Consider the following 5,508-nt stretch of genomic DNA (forward strand, 5'->3'; position numbering starts at 1 on the left):
AATTTAGGTAGTTTAAAATAATGGATGGTTTTGTTTTTTCTTTGCCAAAGCAGGGGTTTTAGTGTAAAAATTACAAATACAAATAATACAAAGGTAGAAATATAAGCATAGAAATATATCATAAACACATTAAAGATTTATATAAAAATTAGAAATATAAGGAAAAATAAGTTGTAGCAGTAGATATGGTAAATAATTAAGAAAATAATTCCCGTATATTTTTGAATAAAGTGCATATTAAATATAGTTATTAATATAATGCATCAATATAAACTATAAATATATATAAAATATCAACTATCTATAAGAAGGAATAAAAGCTCTGTGTCACGTGCAGCAGTAGAAAATTTCAGGCTCCCAGGGAATAAATAGTTTTCTTTAAATCATTTTCGTTTTGGATTTTTTTTTTTTTACTCCCGGGTAGCCTGAAAGTTACTACTGCTGCTCTTTTATTCTAAAGGTGGAAAGGAAAACCAAGATCAGAAATACAAGAAAGGGGAAGGGAAGGGAAGGAAGGGAAGCAGGAGAGCAAGAGGAAAGGGAAGTGGTGAAAAACAGAGTGAAAAAAAGTAAAAAGAGTTGGAGGGAAAAAGAGAGGGCATTCGGGAGGAGCGGTGCTGCCTCAGGTCCTTCCCCGCCCTGGGGCGAAGGACCCGTTTGATGCCCGGGAAGGACTGCAGCTCCCGGTGGCTCCCGGGGGACGGAGCCGTGGCTGTCAGCCCGAGACTCCAACTCCCGGCAGGCCCTGCTGCTGGCGTGGCGTGTGACGCAACAGCTGACGCGGCACATGAGTGGCTGCCAGCCCGAGACTCCAACTCCCGGCAGGCCCTGCTGCCGGCGCGGCGTGTGACGCAACGGCCGACGCGGCCCGGCATTTTTCTCTAAATCGGCAGTAAATACAGCTGAGTAAAATTAGCTTGGTTTTCTTCCTTCTTTTGTAACTGAACTGTTTTTATTAAAAATCCTATTTGAATATGTAGAAAAAGTGGGGATGTCCTGTAATATATCGTAGCTTTTCTTGTTTACAGGGTGCTCACAAAGCATGCGTCTCTTAGAGTCCCACGGAAAGGTTCTCAGTGCGCTCTCTATCAAGGTATGTATTTACAAATAAGTGATCCCTTTAGATATTTGCCTGTGTACCTTTTCCTGTAATTCAGAGCTTGCGTTCTGTGGGTTGTATGATAAACCTGTAAAACATGTAAGAATTTTGCAAGTCTGAATCGTTGAAGGCAGCAATAAGTGGATTTAGAGCCTGTTCTTGAGCAGACAAAGGGAAAAAGTGTGACTTTGATGCTGAACTTGTCATTTTTCATTTGACTTGTCTTGAATGATTTAGGAATAGAGAGAACTAGAAAAAGAGAGAAATAGAATTGATTATTGGGCACTCCTCAAATGCTCACCATGATTCAGTGTAGAGCCAAAGGGAAGGGCGATGGAAGAGAGCTCTGTGCTTTGGAAGGAAATAAATTTAAACCTGATCTCCGCACAGAGTCTCACTAACTTCTTTTGTTTTAAAATACAAAATACGATTAGGAAGTGTTGGAAGTTAGTGTTTTGGGAAAGAAACGGCAGTTCCACAGAACATTCCTTTGAACAGAGGCTCTGGGAAGGATTCATGTTGTAAGTGCTGTCACTGCAATCAGTTGGTGGTTCAGCCTTGAAACGTGCGCTTGCCCTTCTATAAAGCACTGTTTTGTTTGCCTTTCAGTGCTCTGAGTCTTGATAAATTGGAGAAGAGCCCAAGAGAAATTTTTCATTCCTTGATATAAAAGGTAGGAAGTGACTATTTTTGGTTTGGTTCTTTTTCTTTATTATTTTCTGGAAATAAAAGTAATTAAGTATAGGTACTACTGGTTTGTTTCTTCCAATAGCAGGTGATAACAATAGTAGTAGTAATAGTAAAAATAAAAATAGAAATAATAATAATAGTAATGTAATACTACTTAAACTGTCTTTATCCATTGGACTGGCCATTTCAAATCAAAACTTCTAAACACAAATCAAACCATCATCCTTGTAGAATCTTTCACAGCAGTGGGCTAAAGATCCTGGTTTTGTTGACAGGATTTATTGGTTCTGGAAGAGCAAGAGGGAAGTACAAGCCTAACTACTTCTAGCTCACAGACCCGTCCAGTGAACCCAGCTTTGTGTTTTGGTGGGCTTGTGATGACTTTGAAATCAATTGCTCATGCCAGTAAAAAAACTTGATGTTTTTTTGAACGTGACAGCAGAAATAACTTTAGGCACCAACTGAATAATAATAGATCACCAGTTTAAGTTAAAAATTCATGCTAGACTATCAAAATTTAAAGGTAAATTATTATGTATTAGGTGATGGTATAAAGTGTATGTTCTAATGTGTAATGCAAAGATGCATACATACCTGAAAGTCCTTAGAGGAAACAAATTTTTATGTCTGCTGTTTGACTGTTTACCATACGATATTTGGTTTTATTTCCCAGGGATCGGTGAATTTTAACTTTGGAGTCCTCTATGCTAAGGATGCTCAGCTTACAGATGGTGAAATATTCAGTAATGGTGAGTTTTTCACCTTCTCTTTAATTGCTATGCTGATCTGAATAAGAAGAAAAACAAAAGCAAGAGAAAAAAATGGATGGTTTATTATTTTTTACGCTGTTACGTTTGTTTCCTCAGTATTTGCTGCAACTCTGCGAACCCAAGCTTTGGGTTCCTTCTGTCCCACTGGGAGTTGCCCAATTTGGTTGCATCTGGTGAAATTCACCCTGAGACCTTACAGAAGCAGCTGCAACTACGTGAGAGCCATTTGCAGTTCTCTCCAGACACCTGGAGAATGGGTGACGTTTCTGAGGATCCGGCGAGCGTGCTTCTATCCAAACTCAGTCTGTGAAATTTCTGGGGAAAACCCTTCTGTGTCCTAAAGGGTTCAAACTCTGGTGAGGATCCAGTTATCAGGTGCTCACCTGGATGGTTCCAGCTCCCAAAGGTAACACTTGTACTCTTGCCCTGTAGTTTACATCTATTGTATTTTTGTTAATTTGCAAGATTTTTTGTCTTTGCAAAATCTTGTGCATTTCACTCTTTGGAACCTCTCAGATGGTTTTTGGTGCAGCACCACCCCATGGGACACTTGGCTGCTGTCCTGAAGGGTTTGGTCGCTAGAATTGTAAATCCTGGAGAGTTTATAAGTCTTCTGTCCCCAGGGAGGTATCATGCTTGGTTTACTTTTGTTCTGTTGGTTAGGCGCTGCTTCTCGTTGCAAGTACGAATTTCAAACTGCCCTGTTCTTATTTTAACTGTTTTCCTGGTTCTCTCCGCATGGCAGGGAAAGACTCTCGTATCCTTGTCGTCGGGCTCGGTGCTGTCCAAGAAGATACAGAGACTACAAAAACCATAAGAAGCCAAATATGACTGCAGGGAAAAGAAGCTGGAGAGAACAGAAGGTGATATTGTTATCCTTACCCTGTATTAGAAACATCCGCTGTGCTTTGATGCTGGCAGCTGCCAGGGGCTTGTTAGCTCTTTGTAGGCAGGTGTAGGTGTTCACTTGTAGTTTTTTTCTCTGGACAAGTCAATTCAAACTTTGCTCAGCTGATATTTGCAGATTACTCTCTAGCACAGTCCAGCATGACATTTTTGAATGTTGTAAAAATACCATGTTACTTGGAAATTGCTAATGAAGAGAAGCTTTAGGGGAAAATAAGATGCCAGGGTTGGGAGATGTGAGAAGAAGTGTGTGGGGACGTTAGACTGAAGTAAAGCACACTTGAAGCTGGACTGGCACGCTGGCAGGTCCCCTATTAAACAGTAGTGCTGAGATTAGCCTGGGGGTTGCCCATTGTTTCTGTAGAAATCAATGTTTCCTGGTCTTCAGAGGTAAGCTGCTTTGAAAAGCTGGAAGGTGTAGCATGCTGACAATCCCCGTGCTTTGGATTAAAAGTAGATTTCAGAAGGGTCCTAAGCTTTTGTCTTTTCCTAGAAGTTGATGTAATCCTGTCGAGGAGTTTTTAGTTCTGTGTTGCCATGTCATCCATCAGAGCCCTGTTGTACTAATCATCATAAAAGTACAAAGCAAAAAATCAGACCCTGTCCCAACCACTTAGAGCCCAGAACACGATTTCCTCGGGCTGCCATTTGTGTGCCATCGGTACTCACCACGAATTGACCCCTCTGGCTCTGACACAGCACCTGGATGCTGACGGAAGGGGGCTGGTCACAGACCCTCGAGGTGCCTGTCCCACAGGGAGGGAGAGGACGAGGCAGTGTGGCCTGCAGGGAGGGTGTCGTCCCCAGAGAGCAGCCGGTGACTCCATGCCTGCCCGGGGCTCCGGGTGCACCCTCGGGGTGGACGCCTGCCCTCAGGTTTCCCTCTGGGCACCCGGGGAGGGAACCAGGTCCATCCGTGTGGCAGCTGCAGGGCCTGCAGGCTCTGGGCCCTGGAGCCGAGTGAGCCTGAGCTGCTGCATGCTTGCTGTGAGCTTTGGGGTGAGGGTGCATCACTGCAGGCCTGGGATGGATTGAAATGCACTGAGGAAACCAGAGGGAGGAGGGAGGGAGGGAAATGCTCTGTTAACATGTGCCATTTCTTCTGTCAGACTCATCACGGCGGGACAGCGTGAAGACTGAAAGTGTAAGAAGATGTGGAGGGAAACAGAGAATCTGACAGGAGCAGCGGACGCACGAGTGCACGAATTTTTCTTTTTGCTTGGATGTAAACTCAGGAGTTGAAAGGAATTTGGGAGTGAGAAGGGACATTTCAGAAGGAGAAGAAGAAAAAGAAGTTGTTGTTGTTGTTGCTACAGTCCTGGCAAAAGCTTTTGTTCTAGGTAATAAAAGAAGTTAGTTTAAAAAACAAAAAGGAAAAATGTAGTGTTTTTTTTTTACTTCACTATGATATTCATTGGTGGTATATGGTGTGTTGTTTTATTTCTTGGTATTATTAACTCTGTGTAAATTGTTTTTTGAGTGAAGCTGACTTTCTGGATGGGTTGGTTTGTATTTGAGGCAGGATTAATTTCCATAGGGTTCTTTCATAGATTTCTGATGGGTATTACTGGGATTTTGGTTTTGTTTACTGTATGTATAAACCTAGAGCTTTGGTAGGGCCAGCTGGGCTGCTGGAGTTTTGGGTGTGAATTTATTAGATGGCTTTTGTTAAATGCAGTTTTTAATTTTTGAAATGTTTTTCAGTGTAGTGGTTTTAAGGTGGTTTTTAAGAATTCATTGTATTGTTTTATTTTGTTTGTAGTTGGTGTATGATAAGGGATGTGGTGTGACTTCTTGAAGGCTATGGTTTTGGTGTTCCTAAGTTCTGATTTCTTTCTGGTTCGATAGTTTTTTTTATTTTTATTTTTTGGGACAGGAGCATTTATATGGTGGGTTTTATAGGCAATATGTTTTTTAATTTAGGCAGTGATAATTTTTAGTATTTTAATAGTTTAGGTTTTTTATTTTCATGGTTTTAATTTTTTTTTTTATTTTTTCAAATAACTTTGATAGATCATAGGTTATTATTTGTGCATTAGCATA

The 5,508-nt window shown here is 41.2% G+C and overlaps 1 long non-coding RNA gene across 2 annotated transcripts; it reads left to right on the forward strand.

Moving 5' to 3' along the window:
• The first annotated feature begins 850 nt into the window (after positions 1–850).
• Positions 851–4,831, forward strand: LOC134419782 (uncharacterized). Of its 2 annotated transcripts, XR_010028158.1 has the most exons (6): positions 851–1,093; positions 1,709–1,772; positions 2,463–2,538; positions 2,656–2,965; positions 3,305–3,422; positions 4,575–4,831. It is a non-coding gene; the product is annotated as an uncharacterized LOC134419782 (long non-coding RNA). The 2 variants fall into 2 exon arrangements; XR_010028159.1 differs by lacking the exon at positions 4,575–4,831 and having other exon boundaries at positions 3,305–4,504.
• Positions 4,832–5,508: the final 677 nt, after the last annotated feature.

The sequence above is a fragment of the Melospiza melodia genome, chromosome 6 (assembly GCF_035770615.1).
Source record: "Melospiza melodia melodia isolate bMelMel2 chromosome 6, bMelMel2.pri, whole genome shotgun sequence".
Lineage (NCBI taxonomy): Eukaryota > Metazoa > Chordata > Aves > Passeriformes > Passerellidae > Melospiza > Melospiza melodia.